Below are 18711 nucleotides of genomic sequence, written 5' to 3' on the forward strand. Positions count from 1 at the left end.
AAGTACACCTCAGATCTTCGCGATTTAAAGCTCCGAATGGTACTGCAACTGTTGTGGACAGGCGTGTAGCTTACCATCAGGTACATGACTTGTTCGTCCCGACATTTGGTATCATAAAGAAATGGACCTGTTTGGTGCGGTTTTTCTTTTTACTAAAATGAACTCGTGACCACTCTAGCTAACCCTAGAGATTGAACGTTCGTGAATGTTTTCAAACACGCAGGTCTATTTACGATAAAAGTTTTAATCTGAGTACTCGCATTAAGGGCTTAACTGTGTAACTTAAAAGGCAATTGGAAGTTTGGAGGGAAATTACAAATCGCACACATTTCAGAAATCTATTCCGAAGTTGATAAGTCAAAAGTCAGATCATGAACTAAATGCTGAACCTAAAATAAACTAAAGATAAAAAGGTTTCGATAGTGCGCTGTGCCAAAGTAAATTACATGTTAGTTGGAGAAATTAAATGAAGTGAACCAAAAAGCGTATCGTATATCATGCTATTCGAGAGAAATATATAATAGTAGGACTAAGAATGAATATGTCCAAGATAAAGGTTACGGCGGATGTCTCTGGCATTACAAATCCTGCTGTTATAATAGGAAATGAAAGACTGGAGATAATTTAGAACTATGTTCATCTTTGGCATATTCTAGCCTTTTGAAAATGAGATCACAAAACGCATACTACTGGGACTGCATTCGATATGCTAGATGATTCACTGAAATCGGTTGATAGTGTTTGAAGACCCGTTCATTCAACCAATGTGCCCGGCCCACTATGACCTACGGTGCCGAGACATGGACGCTCACACAGAAGGCTGTGTACAGAATGAGAGTTGCACACAGAACCATGGAGTGAGTCATGCTCGCCATCAAACATACAGATCGAATTCCGAAATCCTAAGAGGAACTAAGGTCCATGACATAGGAGATCGGATAATGGAATGATAATGCAAATAGATAAGTTTCTAGAGTTTTCAACCAGCTGTGTCGGGAAGGGAAGCAGTGGTGTGCCACACTAGATTCGGTTTGAAAGGGTTGTAACCCAAACTAGCCGTGACCAGGTTCACGGCAATGAAACGGGAAACTTCCGGCCCACAAAATTTATTAAAAGAAGTAAAGTAAAACGAAAAGGCTGTAACAATAAAAAGGTAAATGTAAAAAAAACAGGTACAATAGTATAAAACATCCCTACACTTTATGATTAAGGCACTTACCCCTAAATGACGATACATGAAGGCTGTAGACTGTTATAGATTATTACACATGATTTATTTATTTTTAGCTTATTTAATGACGATTATAAACGTAGTAAAGACCCAAAATTAGCGATTATACGCTATGGAATTTGAAACAGCTCCGACTGTTATGGCGGTCGAGCAGGGAGTGACCGTGGTACGAAAACAAAATGAGAAAGCGGATGGAGCGAAAGGAAGATGGAACAATTTAAATTTTAAATTTGAATACAAGTAAAAGAAAAATGATAGGATACAAGCAGAGAGAGGTGATACAAAAAGGTGAGATGACGGTGTAAGGAGGTCACACCGTCACAGGTTTCAGACAACGTAATTCTTTTTTGACGAAATATACTTTGCGAGTACATGCTGAACTGAGGACATCATATAATTTTTTTTGGACATTGATAATTCGCAATTGGCCGCTGATGGCCTTGATTGCGCTACCGGATGAATGGGCGAGCGGAGGGCTCATCATCCGTAAAGTAAACAGAAAACTAGACTTAAAACTAAGTAGCGGGCTTGGGGGCGCCCAAGTGGGCTTCGACTCAGGGCACTACTGGGAACTCCGCTAGAAGGGCCTGTTATAGGAGTTAATTTACTAGTGAAAGACATCATATCCGAAACAACTCACCAGTCTTATACAAATTCTGTTAACACTTCGTTTGCGCGGTTCAGGACACAAGCGATGCCATCTATTGGTGGCACTCGGTACTAAATATGTAGCGGTAGCTTTACAGTTCTTCACAATAATATATATTTTATTAACCAGTTTATTATAAACTGTTTTTCATAGATTAGATAGAGATAGTAAGCTTAGCTGTCTAAAGATGAAACGTTAAACTCAGAGCGTAATTACCTGATAGAACGTTTTACCTCTAACTAGATGACTCAAAGATAGAACATTCATATTATGTTTTTACGTCTGTATTAAACGTATTTTACTTAATATATATAACAGTAGATATACGTACTGTTTCCTTTCAGATTTAAAAGCCTAGTGTAAGCGGCATATTGGTAAGGACCAAACAAAACTAACTTACCTCGACCAAATTGCGGACATTCTAAAGAACGGCCAGGTCAAGAATACCTTTAACGATCACCGTGTTTGAATACGTTGATGGGTGACGGTGAGGCGAAATATTGTTTTTTATAATATATAAGTGCGGATTAGACCTCCATCTCACCCGATGGAAAGTGACGATGAAGCCGATGATGGAGCATGCACGCCTAAATAATGCCTATTCACTCTCGCCTTGAAAAGACCCAAGTTATAACGTTCAGGGAATAAGTCTGCAAGTTCGCCGTATAAAAGTGGAAGCGTTACGCTTCGTGCGAATCTTTGGAATATCCACAACATAGCGGTGGAAGCCAAGCCTACGCCTAGTCCCCCGATGATGGAAAGGGGAAGGCGGACTTAAACCGTGTAATTCTATCGCACACTCTCCGTGATATATCCTGTAAAATACCGATAAGCAGGCAACTTTACTACGGTGTTCAAGGCAGCTTCGCCTCCACTAATTCCGAGTCACCTATAAGCCTCTTGGCACGGTTTTCAACTGAATCCAAAGCGGCCAGTTGATATGTAGCAGAACCATCCCAAAAATGGCAGCAGTACTCCATTCACCATCGGACTCGTGCTTGGTACAGCTGAAGCAACTGTCCCGGTGTAAAGTAAGTAAGTAAGGTTTTGGCCATGGATTCAATATATCTGCCGAAGTTCAAATTGGACGACAGGTCCATTTCAAGTAGCTGGAGACAGTCGGCTATCGGTATGGATATATCACGAAAAGTCGGAGTCAGCTCAAAGGGACTCCGTTTTGTCAATAATAATAGAGAATAGTGCTAGACAATGTCCTGCTCTCAAACTAGGAAATTGACTGTACCATGAGTTCCAGAGCAACGGAATTCACTATGCAGGACACCCAAACCAGGAACCAATTAGAAAAAATATTTCATAATTTTGTCCTACCAAGAATCGCATCCAGGAACTCCTTATCTGGCGTCATTGTGTTAATGGGCATCGCGTATATAACCAGAAATAAAAAATAATAAAATAAAAAAATATCAACTTATCAATATATCAACTTTCGTTTGCGCTGATATCACAAATTAGAAAATTGAAATAGTGCAGCGCCAACAACTGACCTGTGTGTACGTCTCCGTGTATTCCAAAAATATTCTATATTTATTGTAACAAAGACAATATCGCTAACAATGGTAGCTATTCCATTTGGTGGTGTGAGAAAAACAGCAAAACATTTAATAACAAAACAAACGGAATCACATTTCATCAGAAATTAATTTAAATACAAAATATGTCATTTTGCAATTTTCGTCTATTGTAACAAAGCTCAAGGTAAGCTAGTTGATTGTTTTGTTTCGAATCTAGGCTGGTCAATCGGACCGCATTTGTCACAGCAATTAATGATTTGGTAGAATAGTTTTCAAACAAATTAAATGACATTTCGTGTCTATTTCCGGTTATATACTCGATGGCGCTGGGCCGCTGGGGACGTAAAAGTGTGTCAAGATTATCAGTAGAAGGTTTCTACCTACCTCGATCGGAAAAAGTGCGTGAACCATATGTATGTATACAGATACTTGTTATTTAGATTAAATATATTATATAAAACACAACGGCAAGTGCTTTTTAAACTACGTAATTATGAAAGTTTTTTCACTAAAACTTATTTGAATTTTCAAACTATTGAGTCATAGACATATAGTCTATTTAGATTTTTTAAAAGAGACGGGATGACAATTGTGTTTTAAAAAAAACTGGCTGACCATAAGTGAAGAAATAGATTTCTCACAGATGGCGGAACGGCAAAAAAGATCGTTAAAAGAACAAAACAAAGATCTGCTTGTTGAACTTAAAAAAAACCGTATGGGCCGCTGGTTCGTTCCGTGTCTTACTTGGCATAGCATCTGGCATGGTTTGCTAGAAGACGTTGGCTCCAATCTTTGTATTAATAATTATAAAAAAACTAGCTGATTGTCTTCTCTCCTCATAATAGGTGATGCATAGCAGTCGTAGAAATAAATCGTACATAATCCTAAGCTAGTTTTCTAATAATAACACTTGGATGTTTTAAAAAATCAGTCACGTTTATTAAATAAACAATCACCATTCAATATAATATACATACGTAGTTTGATTATCATCTTTCAATACCACGTAACGCGATAAACGAGGTTCAACCGCATCCGATGCGAAATATATTCGTGAAACGGAACGTGCGGAAGCCCTATTAATTACTGGATGGAGGTGAGAAAATTTGAAGTAGTACTAGGGTTGTCACTTGTAAATTATTATAAGTAAAAAGGGTACAGCAAAAAATTTCTAGGTTCAGTACATAATCTCTTTCTTTGTTAAGGATAATCGTAAATGCTTCCGTCAAACTACGCTATATTAAGTTTTAATTTCGCATTTCGAGTAAACGAACTTTGAATATTACAATATCAAAATTAACGAACTTATGGCCAGGCTAAATAAGAGAGTCAGTCGGTAGAGCACTATGGGTGTTTATTACTATAAAAAACGGGGCACAGAGATAATACACAGATACTACGACGTAAGTAAATACTTATAACAGGAACTAATACAAAATTACAGCAGAAAAGACGCGCGCACATGAAAGACTTCTAACTCGAACCAGTGTTAGACGCGGACTCTTGGATATTAACTGGAGCGCGCGGGGGTGCAGGTCGGTTATCACGTATAAAACGGAAGTTACCGGAAGTTCTTTCGTTATTACCATATTTGGTCATGAAAAAGTAATATTTTGGCAAAACAGGGTCGATGGCGAGAAGCGCCATCTACATTCGCAAAGACTAATCTACTTCCTCGAGGATGGGTGGTCGTCGCGATATCAGGTAGGACGCTTTCGTGTACGCTTCGGGCGCACTAGATGGGGTTGACACGCTATAAACTAATCTTAATAACTTTTTTTATAAAAAAAACCAACCCCATTAAGTTTGTGGAATTATAATAATATCTATCTGCGAAATTTTATTGAAAGCGGTTACTGAAAAGTGCGCGAAAACGGATTCATCCTCTAGTTTAAATGAGACCTGTACTGAGATACCCTCTTCCCAACAAAAAGAGCATCAGCAAAATCGGTTCACAAATTTCGTAGTTATCGTAACAAATATGAAAAAAAAAACAGTCGTATTGAGAACCTCCTCCTTTTTTAAGTAGGTTAAAAAGTAACGTTCCCGAGAAACTGACAAAATAAATTAGAAAAAAATAACGCACGAAATAAGCTGAATACATCTTCTGTCATATTAAACAGAATTGGCATATTTGGCTGGTGCCAGGTGTATTTATTTCAACCTATTTCATACGTTAACGAAAAATATTTTTTGAATTTCATCACTTTGACATGGAGATTGAGAAATGTTTTTTCAAATGTAATATTATAATTTATCGCAAAAGCATGAACTGAACGAGCCCAATACAGGGAATCAAAATTTTAGGAATCGGACCGGTTCTGCAAGTCCTACTCGCAGTGCAAAAGATACTCTTAATAAATACATAAGAATGTGTCATCAATTATGCATTGGTTTAAAATGTACTAAAATTTGGTGCAAGTGAACATCACTGTCTTCAGAGTAACCTATCACAAACTCGAAGTTTTTCTCCGAAAGAACGTTTTTTCAAATTTTTATTACACCGAAAACCGAATTGTAACGAAACCGTTGTTCATTCAGGATATGTTGTTGGATGTTTATTGTAAAGACACGATTAGGTTCGGTTAGGTTTAAAAGAAAAAAATATTTTCCTCACAAAATTACTTTCGAGGCTATGAAAATTCGATTAAACGTTATTTCTAGAAAATGTAATTTCGGGTTACTGATAGGTAACCTATCTTCAAACGCGTGCCCTACACTACAGTATAATAATAATAAATATCATCATGAAACCTACATGTCGAAGAAGGTTCACAACCGCCAGTACACATTGAGCCAATGGGCAAAAATGTACGGTTTACAACCGCACATTTTTCTTCCGCTTACCTTGCGCTCTACTTTGTGCCCTACTGTCCGTGGCCTACTACCCGTGGCCTACTGTCCGTGGCTTACATACATTACATGGGCACATAAGTAGGCAAGTAATTTTAGTGTTAAACGAGCATTCACTTCATCTAGACATCTTGAGTGTTTAACGAACATTCATATGTCTTAACGTAACAACAACGTAAGAGATACACATCCTCAACGAGCCTTGTATCTTCTTACTTTATTAATAAACTTTATACTTTTATCATCTATCAATTTAAACAATTAGGCGTCAATACTATAGCGTAGTATTGGCCCCTACAGCAAATGACATTTGAAGATAAGTATGTATATATTTTTTGGATTTAATGGAACGCAGTATTCAGGGCTTTAAACGTATTATCCGTAAACGTATTACGTATTTTAGTAGCAGTAGAGCTCCTTGTGAAAGAGTTCGTCCAGGGAAGTACTGCCACCTTACCTATTTCTGCCACCAAGCAGTTGCTGCGTTCTGGTTTTGAAGGTTAATTTTTTTTTTAATATTTCTAAATATTTCATATAATTCAATTCAAAATATTTTTTATGTTGTCAAGTAACGGAACGAACAAGTCATGCGCCTGACGGTAAGCGACACGCCAATCCATAACAGTTGCACCGCCACTCAGAGCTTTAAATGTGCCTGTGTGTTCAATAACACCCTTACTCTTCAAAACCGAAACGCAGTAATGCACACATTACTGCTTGGCAGCAGAAAGAGCAGACTTGGTGGCAGACTTCCCTGGGCGAACTCTTTCACAAGGAGCTCTACTGCTAATAACCAAAACCAAAAGAATATATACCATTAATTCGAAATTATTGCAAAAAACACCTACTTAGTTTTATTATTAGTGATAAAACTTAAAAAACAAACAAGCAACCCTACTTCTTTCACGTAGGCGTAAAAGGTTACATAAATCCCTGTAGGTAAGTACAGACCCTGCCTGCAATAAATTAAGATCCACTGGTTGTCATTGACTAGTTAATCTGGCTTATTCTTTTACATCTATCTTAATTTATTTATATACGCGATATATTGTTTCTCTACTAACAGTAAAAGTTAACAGTGTATATAATTCAATAAAGTACATTCTAAATTATTTTTTTTTTTTCCTGGTGCTCAGCGAATCCGAAGAGGCACTGCCACCTCACCCGTCACTCTGAGACATAAGTTAACAAGTCCCATATTCCTGTAATTTTATGAACACCCTTATATATAGATAATGAACAATTATATTTTGTCATTTATTTGTTTGACCAGGCTTTAAGTACATAAAAGTTAATATCGGGTTCAGTTAAGACCCTAAGGAAAAAAACAAATGGTGCCCGATTAATAGCATTAAGCATTAAGTAGCCTGAAAATATCGATAATGAAATGAAGAAAGAAGAAAGAAGTTGTCAAAAAATTTAATTAAAATATTTGTAGAATAAAAATGAGGGTTTATTTTATTTTTAAAACAAAATAAACCCTCATTAGCACTCGCTGGATATTTTGTAGAGCAATGACGTTACTACAAAAGAAATTAAACGACGTAATAGTACATCGTTCTACATCACTAACAAATGTTTAGGTCGGCATAGTACGTACCTCGTGCGAATGTGTTAACTAGTCAACGGTTCGAATTGTGATGATACCTGCATATCAAAAAAGGTTCAAAGGTCACTTGGAAAACGTGTGAATGTCAATTCAACGGTATCCCACGACCTTGACGGTCATCGATCAATTTTTAACCTTTGAACTTCTGTTTTGAAATTTATCGATACAACCAAAGGACGTTTTAAAATTCTGTTCCTTTCAAATATTCGTAGGCCGCTTATAATAGATAATTATTTTCTCTTTTGCATTTCCCTTTTAAATTGAATGCGATGTTTCAACCGCTCGTTACAATGTTTTATGCAATTTTGTGATATATTCAGACTTTTAAGAATGAAACCCGCTCAAGTGTTGTAAATTAATATTTTTAATTGTTCGTTAAATATTGATTTTTAAAGAATATTGTGATGTTTTACTGTCATGATATTAAACTTTTTTGTGAAATTACTCCACTAGTTTTTTATAATTACTAAAAGCAGCAGTAAGTTCTAAGTGCGTTGATAAAAGAGATTGCCCAGGGAAGTACTGCCAACAGTGCAAGTACAAGCATTTAATTTACTGCCATGGGTATAAGAATGTCATAAGCTGCAATTTTACAAGCTAAAAATATCAAAAATTATCCAAACTCATATTTAAAATGCGAGCGTAATAATTATTAATACAAAGATCGAACACTTAGAAAAACTTCCTTCGATCCGATTCGATTCGAACCTTTGTTTAGCAAACCATGCTAGAGGCTATGCCAACTAAGCATAAAACAAAGGATTTTTGTATTTGGTTTTTCAACGACTTTTTTTTAATTATTCAATCTTTGTATTAATAATTATGAAGAACTAGTTAAGTAATTTCACAAAAAATAATAGATACAAATTTAATGCGAATGCTTTTTTTATGATATCAAATGACAGAACGAACAAGTCGCACGCCCGGTGATAAGCGTCATGCCTGTCCTTAGCAATTGTAGTGCCGCTCAGATTTTGAAATCGGAAAGATCTAAGGGACACTGCTACTGCGCCTGTTGCCCTGAGACGGTTACCTGTCTGTAGTCCGAAATGACATTTTCGAGAAATAACGTTTGCTCCAATTTTCATAACTTCGAAAGTAATTTTGAAAGAAAAATGTTTTTTCTTTTAAACCTAACTTAACCGACCTAATCGAACCTAATCGGTTACCTATCAGTAGTCCGAAATGACATTTTTCAGAAATAACGTTTGATCGAATTTTCATAACCTCGAAAGTAATTTTGAGAGGAAAATGTTGTTTTCTTTTAAACCTAACCGAACCTAATCGTGTCTTTGCGATAAACATCCAAAATATCCTGAAAGAACAACGGTTTCGTTATAATTCGGTGTAATGAAAATTCGAACAAAAGTTATTTTGGAAAAAAAAAATCTTGTTTGTGATAGGTTACCCCCTGAGACATAAGTTGACAAGTTTCATGTGCCTGTAATTTCACCAGCACCCGTACCCTTTAAAACAGATACACTTTCATGCTCACTAGAGGTGGGTAATAAATAACGTCACGATGTAAAAATCACGATGATCCGCCGTCAAACAGTAACACCGTGACTCGTTCTGAAGGAACGACGTTCCAAAGTCACATAGGTGTTCCTCCGTTCCAATAGCTATCCCCGTCACTCACATCACGACATACGTATTTGATACAATGTGCGATCTCCGTTCCGTGGTGACTGAGCGCGCCATTCGTTGTAGTTCTCTTCAAATCGGGTCATTTCGGCGATGGGAGTGCGTGAGGTAGGATGACTTTCTTTACTCACTCACAAGGGTCATAGGTGCTTATTACTACTAGAAAGGGCAGATGAAAAAAATCTGCAGCAGTTACTATAAACCTATTTATTAACCAAGTAAAATATTTTTGTATATTTGTTTTATTATGGAAAGAGTTGATATTTTATATTTATGTATAATCTACTTTGTGTATTCTACTAGAAATATAATTACATTACACTTTATTCCTATTTTTAACAACCCAAAGATTCGCATTAAATAAGTAAATAACAAATAAAATTACATTAAGTACAAAATCAACTTATTGAATGGAATTGAAATTTATTACATAGGGAGTAAAAACTTAAATCATTCTATAAAAAACGGCTTTAAATATTAGGAAGAAGCCGCTGGCTAAAACCATATATCGTGATGTAAGTTATAGGCGTGACAAGGTCACGGAAGTAACAGTCGTGACAAAATCAGGGTGATTTATCACCGTGATTTTTTTGGAACCGAAACGACAGTCACGGCGATAGAAATGTAACGCTATTCCCCATGTCTAATGCTCACATCACTACTTAGCGGCTGAAATAGGAAAGGCAGTACTTCCCTGAACTAACGACTTCACAAGAAGCTCTACTGCTACTAAGCTACTACTCTGTGTGTTATGTGTTCAGGCCTAAATTGCTGAACCAATTTTGATAAATTTTAGTATAAAGATAGCCAGGACCTAGGAGAAGGCTACGTTTAGTCACGAAAATAAATCTTAAACTGGGTAAAATAGGGGATGAAAGTTTGTATGAAGAAACAATAAAACTATGAAAAGTCGCCAGGCACCAGCTAGTAAATAAATGTTACGTCTTTTACAGCTTATGTCATTTTTTACTTATTCAACCATTTGCATAACTTTGATGTTTTAAATAATATTATAATAAGCTTACTCTAAGCACGTCGCGGTACGAAAAGTCAATGTAAGGTTAAAGTAATATTGATTTAAGACGTTGTGGTAAGCTCCTTGAGGGTAAGCCCTCGGAAAGTCAAGTGGTATCTTATAGTGAAAGACACTCAGTCTTTTAAGGCCTTTTAAAAACCTCGACTAATTTTTAACGCCTCACGACTAGTCTAGTTTTTAATCTTCAAGTCTTGAGTCATAAGACTTAAACTGAAGACTAATTCCAGGCAAAATCCTTTTAACCCTAGGAAGCTTAAAAGACTTATAGGACTAAAACGACTAAAAAGACTGGCGCCTCATTGCCTCGAGAGTCGCGAGTCTGAGCCGTATGCCGTGATTTTATTTCTACCCACAAGGTATTTATTTTACGATTTTTATTATAAGTAAATAAATGTGATTATTTACTATATACTACTTACGTCATTTTTATTTATAAACTTCGGGTTTAATAAGACATAAAATAGGTATAAGTCCTTTGCAAACAACTCGAGTCGTTTAAGTCTTTCTAGTCGTTCAAGTCGTTTAAGTTTTTTGAGTCTGTTAGTGTAACGCCTGAGTCTTATTAATAAAAACTCGAACCTCCAGTCTTAATTTTAGAGTCGAGTCCTGTAAAATGGAGTCGAGTCGTTATAAAACGCCTTAAAAGACTGAGTCTCTTTCATCACGAGTATCTTATGATAATATTTCTTCAAATATTTTAAAACAACTCTTGCAGTATATAGAAGTCATAGGAATTTTATCAAGATCAAATCTATTCTGCTTGTAGAAATATGTATATTTGTTCACTTTGCCCGCGATATTATGTATATGTACATTTGTAAACACTTTATTGTCTAACAAAACAAATTACAAATTTTAACAAAAAAATGTCAATGTTAGTGTACAAAAGGCAAGCTTCTTTCATAAAAAATTTCTTCCAGCTGACCTGTAAATAATTGAAACAAAAGACGGCTTCAACAGCAGACAATAAAATTTACCAAATCATGAAATTGAACACTATAAATTTGTTATATATCAAATGTACATACGAATACATACATATATATTTTTATATTATGTCGCGTAAGAAGCCAAAGTTTAAAAAATATTCCGGGAGTGATTTCCTTCCATCGGTAAGTACTAAAACTCTGTATTTTCTAATATTTTGAACAATACAATACTATATTACTATATTACTACAATATTTCGAAACATAACTATTTTCTTGCAATTCGGTAATAACAATATACATTGGTTGCTAGCCGTCGCCGCCGTCAAAAGAACAATTCGAATGACGCTCAATGAATTTCTTGCACTAGTGTTGTATTACACTTGATACTGGGTCCGCGTGTTGTAATCAAATTATCGATATGTAGAAACTCTGTATTTAGAAACTCGGTTTTGGTTTAGTTCAACTTTTTTTTATTATAGCGGTACCAATGTGTAAACGTAAATTGTTTACAGATATTTAAAAGCTAACAATTTTGTTTACTTATATGTTTGGTCCCACCAAACATATAAGCATATATTTGGTAAATTAACATATATTTGGTCCCAACAATGTTTCTTTTTCTTCTGAAACTCACAAACTTATTAAACTGTATTTATAGTACACTGGATTCCCTAGCATCCATCTTTTCACAGAGTCTCAAGCGTTCGTAACGCACAACCGCCCATCGCCACGCAAGCAGATTACGCTCGATTTTAGGGACGTCTGGAATAAGAGGAGTAGAGTCTCAATCGTAGTCAATATTCAGGCGAAAATGTGCTCAAAGGTTATTTCGACAATCATCGTTGTTCTTGAATATTTAAAATTTTTAAGTTGTGTCGTTGTTACTTAGAAGTATAGTATTTGTTAATTATTATTTTTGATGCGTTTGTCACCATTAGGCTGATACCAAACAGACTGCATGCAGTTTTTATTGCCACGCGCTATCTCAGAAGCTCAGCTATATCTTATTATTGTATTCAGAATATTTATTCTTAATTCCAAATACTGACTTTATTATTTATTTACAAAATAAATATATCACTATTCAAATTCACCATTTTTATTTGGCAGTAAACTCACGCCTGTTATCCCCGACCATACTATGCGGTGGAATTCGAAAACAAAGGTGTCATTTTAAAAAAATGTGTCAATGTGAAATAAATCTGTTGAGAAAAGTTTCAAATCATGGTTTTGTTTAACCAGATGTTGATCAAACCCTAAAGTAATGGTTACTTTTTGCCGTTGCTGAAAAATCAAGTTCTAATCTCTTAAGAATGGCAATTTATGCTTTTGATTCTCTGACTACCATTCACATTTTCTGCAGCCGACGCTTGCAGTTGAAGTCTCGACTGCACTGCAGACATGTGGTCCGTCTGTTAGTAGCCTTACGGGTTAAGGCAGAATACTCACTGATATTCTATGAACACCTGAAATATTATGATTTTTATTTGGTAAATAGTTTTATTTTTCATAATATACAGGTAAGGTACAGCCCTCATATCTTTCTACATTAGTTTTGATTATTATGACCCACCCTACCGACACTGAGGGTATACGAGAAGGGCACTATAACCTGTGCGCGAACAGGAACCTTATAAGTTCAGGTTCTGACTCTAGATCAGCCAGTGTACAGGGTTGTCACAGACCTCTGTAACTTGACTTCATCCGGTTCTTCGAGAGGCTAGTGCCTCGGGTGAGCTGCCCCGTGTGCACGTACAGTACCATCCCTATTTTCCAGATAGGTACCGGAGCTGTAGGCATGCTCACTTCTAGTTGCGCATTGCACAACTCGCGTCTCTTCGCTTCAGGTCCTCAACTAGACCGCTACTAAGTCGTGCTAGTCGCTCACGAAACAGACGTCCCGGTCACACCCAACCGGGGCAGACAAACGTCCGTCTCTGCAGCTAACCAAGAACCCCAGCGAGTCAGCGAGTAAAGGCGTATCATTGGCGAAGGGCTCGGCCCGGACGCCCGCTGTACCCTGGTCTTGCCATCGAGCCCGTAGTCTCTCCAAAAAACCTATCTCTCGAATCGGTAGATCCCTATCTACCTGTGTCCCTACACAGGCAAGGTACAATAAAAGCCTAAATACTAGAACGTAAAACTAATGATCTCTATTTATATTATTCATCATCAACATCAATCCACTTATAAGTCCCATTGCCGGGCACGGGTCTCCTTTTTCCTCTTAATAATACAACCGCGCGGGCCGCCGCGTAGACCAAATTCAAGCCAGACTCTCCCGCGTGCCCGGGAACTTAAATGAGAGTTAAAACGTAAAAGCTAAGTAAATATTTTGCCATGACAATTAGACGCACGCGCTCACTGCGCGGCGGCAACGCGTTCTCGGTTACCTATCAGTAGACCGAAATGACATTTTCCAGAAATAACGTTTGGTCGAAATTTCATAACCTCGAAAGTGATTTTGAGATGAAAATGATTTTTGTTTTAAACCTTTTTTTTGTTGCTGGGAAATGCGTTACGCATACCGCTCGGTTCGGAGGAGCATCGAGCGGTTATGTGGGACTCCCGGGCGGTAGTCCCGTATACCCACTAAAACCCAGCGGTTAACTCCACCGCCATAGAGAGACGACCCAGGATCCGCTTGGCATATTACTGGGACGTCTCGGCCGTCTCTCCTTGCGCGCCGTGCTCACCTTTGTGAGTGTGCTGCTCTTCTCAAGCGCATTCAGCGCCCTCTTGCGAGTGCCAGGAATTTTGTTCTCGCGTCTTCCATTGGACGAGACTTCTGCACTCTTTTCCGTCGTTGTCAGTTGTATAGCAAAATCGGTGTTGGTTGCATGTGGTCGCCGGGTCAGGGACGTGGCCCTGGGAGTGAAAAGTGCCCCAGAATACGCGGGGCAGCCCGTGTCTGCGGACACGGAGAGGGATTCTCCGGCGGAACCGGTACCCTCCTGGGGTAATTTATTTTCTTTGTTTCCACTCATTTATCCTTTTAGGCGTGAGGTCCCTTGCCCCTGTTGAAGGGAGAGCGTACTCCTCTTTTTTGAGGGATGAGTTACGCCCACCCGTTCGCCACTGGTGTGGTTCTTCCGGCCGGCGCTAGCTCAGACCAGGCCCTTTTGGTCACCGCTTTGGTCGACCCGCACCCAGACCGCTTACGGTGCGGTAGACCCTTCGTTTTTAATGAGGTTTTCCTTCCTCGATTTGCGAGATTCGCAAATGATAGAAATTGCGAGATTTGCGAGATTCGGACAGAACCGGATCCGAAGAATCGGTTCTCCGGATCGGACAGATCCGGAGAACCGAAGGACCTCGACAGACCGCCCACAGGTGTGGGCGGTCTGTCGAGACCCTTCCCGTTACACGTCCACATCCCGGTCTGTTCTGCTAGTCAGAATGGTACCAAGAGTGGAATCCGTCACAGGGTGTGTCGGTCTGAGTCTGGTCCCTCAAGGTCAAGGCTGTCCGCTATCGCCTTAGCGGCACAGCCTTGGGGATCATAAGGGCACGCAAGCCCCCCATCACGACTATCCTGAAAGTACAACTGTTTCGTTATAATTCGGTTTTCGGTGTAATGAAAATTCGAATAAACGTTATTTCGGACAAAAAATTTTGGACTTTGTGATAGGTTACTTAATATCGACTTTCAATTGTTTTTGTTATTCAATTTAGACAAGAAAGATGGATACTGCGAAAATTCGAGTGATTTTTGAATACGAGTTCCGACGCGGAACTAACGCGGCAGAAACAGCCCGCAATATCAATGCTGCGTTTGGAGAGGGGTCTACTAATGAACGCACCTTGCGTTTTGGTTTAAACGCTTTCGTGATGGAAATTTCCACTTAAAGAACGAGCCACGAGGAAGACCGCCCACACAGGTGAATAACGATGAATTAAGAGAGATAGTGGAAGCCGATCCTAGTCAAACTACCCAGGAATTAGCGGCATGGTTTAACGTTACCTTACCCACAATATTGACTCACTTGCGTCAAATCAATAAAATAAAAAAATACGAAAAATGGGTGCCTCATGATTCGACTGATCTGCAGAAAGAAACACGTGTTGAAACTTGTGTTGCCTTGTTGAACCGGTACAGCAATGAAGGAATATTGGATCGAATTGTAACATGTGATGAAAAGTGGATTCTTTATGATAACCGGAAAAGAAAAATGCAATGGCTGACCCCAGGTCAAATGCCACAACAGTGTCCTAAAGCAAAACTTACCAATAAAAAGGTAATGGTAACTGTTTGGTGGTCTCAGCATGGTGTTATTCACTATAGTTTTCTCCGATCTGGTCAAGCAATAACGGCAGATGTCTATTGTGCCGAACTCCGAACCATGTTGACAAAACTAGCAGTAAAACAGCCCCGACTCATGAATCGATCTTCACCATTATTGCTCCACGACAACGCGAGACCTCACACAGCACGAGAAACCATTTTGACCCTTCAGGAACTGCAGTTAGAAACCATTCGTCATCCTCCGTATTCACCAGACCTTGCTCCAACGGACTACCATTTTTTTCGTGATTTGGACAATTATCTACGTGACAAGAAGTTTTCTTCCCAGGAGGCAGTACAAAATGCTTTCACACAGTTTGTGCAGTCTAGATCGTCGGAGTTCTATCGCAAAGGCATTAATAACCTTCCCATTAGATGGCAGTAATGTATAGATAATAATGGAAACTATTTTGATTAAATAAATTTGTTAAAAATTTAAAAAATAAACAATTTAGATTTTCAGTACAAATCGGCAATTTCATACTTTAACCCCTATTATTACTAATTTCTAATGAATTTTTTTATACTGCATGTGCAATAAGTATTTTTTTATTACCAGTCTTGTTTTAGACAAATAAAAGTGATATAAAAATTTTATTTAATTGTCGATAAGTAGTTGACATAAATTAATTTAATAAATTACTACAGAAATAACAAAATTTTGTTCGCGAGAGCTTTGTATGCATAAATTGTACTGTTAAATTGTCGGCATCTTAACAGCGAACGACTTGAGAATAACCTCGTAGCCTAAGGCCCGCGGCGGATCAACGTCCAACCTTTTTTAAATTAAACCGTGGTGTCATCTGTCTTTCTGTTATCTGAGCCCGCGGAGCTTCGGTTATTTTTTTATTTGCTGAATCAATGGATTTAATTAAACATGCCATGAGATTGAGTTCACGTAAATAATAGGCTAATGCATTATACGTTCTCAGCATCTCAGCTCATTGGATGTTATGTATCCTTTTTAACCGACTTGAAAAAAAAGATGAGGTTCTCAATTCGACGATACGACGATGTTTTTTTTTCAAATTCAAATTCAAAATAATCTTTATTTCATAGGTAAGCATTATACCACTTGAAATCGTCGCAATAGTTAAACTCTACCGCTCATTCGTAAGGCAGATTCCCCTGAGAAGAATGAGCAAGAAACTCTAGGGGTTGCTCTTTGTAAATAACATTTGTATACATTCACCATTTACAATATATATATACATATATGTTTTGAAACATCAGAGACCGAGACTACCTCCATGAGATAAACGGGTTACTACCACGGATTTTTGTCATCCAAGTACGCAGAAGTTGTGTAATAACCTTTAGTACAAAGTTTTTGTTTCACTATAGTTTTAAACCTCGTGAAAGGCAAATTTTGTATATCAACCGGAATCTTGTTATAGAAGCGTATACATTGCCCCTTAAATGATTTTTTGACTTTGTGAAGACGACTATCAAGAACAGCCAGTTTATTTTTATTACGTTATGTCTGTCACTATATTTCTCTTAACATCAATTACATTTTCATAAATGTACTGTGAGGTCAGTGTCAGAATGTTAATTTCCTTAAACTTATCTCTCAAAGATACTCTAGGGCCCAGATTGTAAATTGCCCTAACTGCACGTTTCTGTAGGACAAAGATTCTATTGATATCGGCGGCATTGCCCGAAAGCATAAGTCATTAGACTGTGAAAGTAGCTGAAGTAAACCATTTTTTATTTTGTTTAATTTTTTTTTGTATGTATGTTACGCGATAATTCCGATATTTGTGAACCGATTTTGATGATTCCTTTTTTGTTGGAAAAAGGATACCTCCACAGTGGTCCCGTTTGTTTTTTTTTTAAATCTAAATTTAATTGGATTAAAAATTTAAATTTACTGTTAATTTTAATAGTAATGTCGCTCCGTAATGCTACTTAATTTATACATCTAACCTAGATTAAGACTTTCTAAATATATTTTGTACGTGTTGTATTTGGACGACGGAACGGTCAGTATACTGTTACACCACCCAGTCTGCCATATGTCGGCCACACTGCCCAACTGTCTCCTGAGTCTCGCGGTCCAAACACATTCCATCAAAACGTGGTAAATGTCTCAATGACGCCGTAATTGCTACAATAAGGCGTTGGTGTAATGCCCATCAAAAAGGTAAACTTCTTTGAAGGAATGTGCCCAGAGCGCAACCTCAGAGCCGTCACAACGCCAAGTCTATTCATCAGACAGTTATCAATCCATGGTACTTCCAGTGGCTCAGGTTGAATTGTTTTGAACCAGATACCTTTTTCTTTGGATCTCTCATCAAAATATTCTTTCCGCAGCTGGTGGCAATAAGTTTTAATTTTATACAAACAATCTGTTTAATAGGGCAAAACAGATATCGTATCTCCAGTACAATAAGCTCGATTATCAACCGTGTCTACCTTCTCGTTACCAATAATGCCAACGTGTGAGGGTATCCACTGAAGTCTAACTGTTTTAGAGTTACGTTGTAATTCTAAGATCTGGTCTATGATTGTATAAGCTATCGGGGTGCCTCGAATGGTCGAGGTTGGCCGAGCTATGAGCTGAAGTGAGCATTTAGAGTCAGTCAAAATTACGAATCTGTCATAATCTACAGAGTTTATATAAGATAAGGCCTCAGAGGGTCGCATTTAATTTTGAAGAAAATCATCCACTCTTAAGGCTGGCTGTTCACGCATGAAGATTCATTTTTATAAATAGTTATTTATAATGCGGTGGGGTTGAAAAACAGGACGCGACGCGACGCTTCGACTCTGCGCCAGTGTGAGTTGACCCTTAGTATTACAAACACACTTCATTGGAGACCCCGACGTGATATACGTTTTTTTAATCGATGGGAGTAAAAAGAAAATGCTGCCTAAACCCAAAAAGTTTGCTTTATTTATTGCATATATTTCGGTAAAAATCTAACTCCGCTTTTTG

Source organism: Hyposmocoma kahamanoa, unplaced genomic scaffold, assembly GCF_003589595.1.
Source record: "Hyposmocoma kahamanoa isolate Upper Pololo Valley unplaced genomic scaffold, ASM358959v1 88, whole genome shotgun sequence".
In the NCBI taxonomy this organism is placed as follows: domain Eukaryota; kingdom Metazoa; phylum Arthropoda; class Insecta; order Lepidoptera; family Cosmopterigidae; genus Hyposmocoma; species Hyposmocoma kahamanoa.